Here is a 716-nt window from a genome sequence, read left to right as displayed (position 1 = left end):
TGTGAGACTGCCTACCCTGCATTGGCACCAGAGGAATGGCCGTTTTTCAGAGCAGGCACCATGAGGTGAAACCCCCCAGCAGGTCAGAGCACATCACAAACCATGAGGATGGCTTGGTTGGAGGAGGTGGAGGCCCTGAGGGCACCAAGAGCCCCCAGTGACTCCCTGGGACGTCTACCCGCATCCCATTTCAGTCCCTGCCCAGACCCTGACCTGTGGACTGCTTTCCCAGCGTGGCGGGGAGGTCCTCTTTTCGTTTCTGAAAATGGCAAGTGCAGTTTGAAGTCTGACACTGCGAGTTTGCTTGTGCTTGCTGTCCTTCTTCACCGCCAAGGAGCTCTCCTGAATTTCTGGTGGAAACCTGAAAATACCCAAGAGGGTGAGCCGGTATGAGCGTGGGGTGAGGCCGTTCTCCGCCTCGTGCCCAGCGCCAGTCTCTGCAGCGGACAGCAGTTCTGCTGGAGCTTTGGGTGGTTTCGTGTCGACAGAGGAGGGAGAAAACCTTGAGCTGCAGCATTCGCATGAGCTGTAACACCCCCACGCGGTCCCCGCCTTGGGGGAACAAAGAGAACAACAGCGACTTTTGCAATATTCAAAGCCGGGATTTGACCAGGACACTCCTCCTGTGAGCAGCGCTGTGGTGGCCGCACCCAAGAGGCTGAGCTTTGGGGGACGCCCAGTGCCGCAGGAGGAAGTGCTTGAGGGCGGACCGCAGT

Source organism: Buceros rhinoceros, unplaced genomic scaffold (assembly GCF_000710305.1).
Source record: "Buceros rhinoceros silvestris isolate BGI_N320 unplaced genomic scaffold, ASM71030v1 scaffold15589, whole genome shotgun sequence".
NCBI lineage: Eukaryota > Metazoa > Chordata > Aves > Bucerotiformes > Bucerotidae > Buceros > Buceros rhinoceros.
This window is presented reverse-complemented; position numbering follows the sequence as displayed.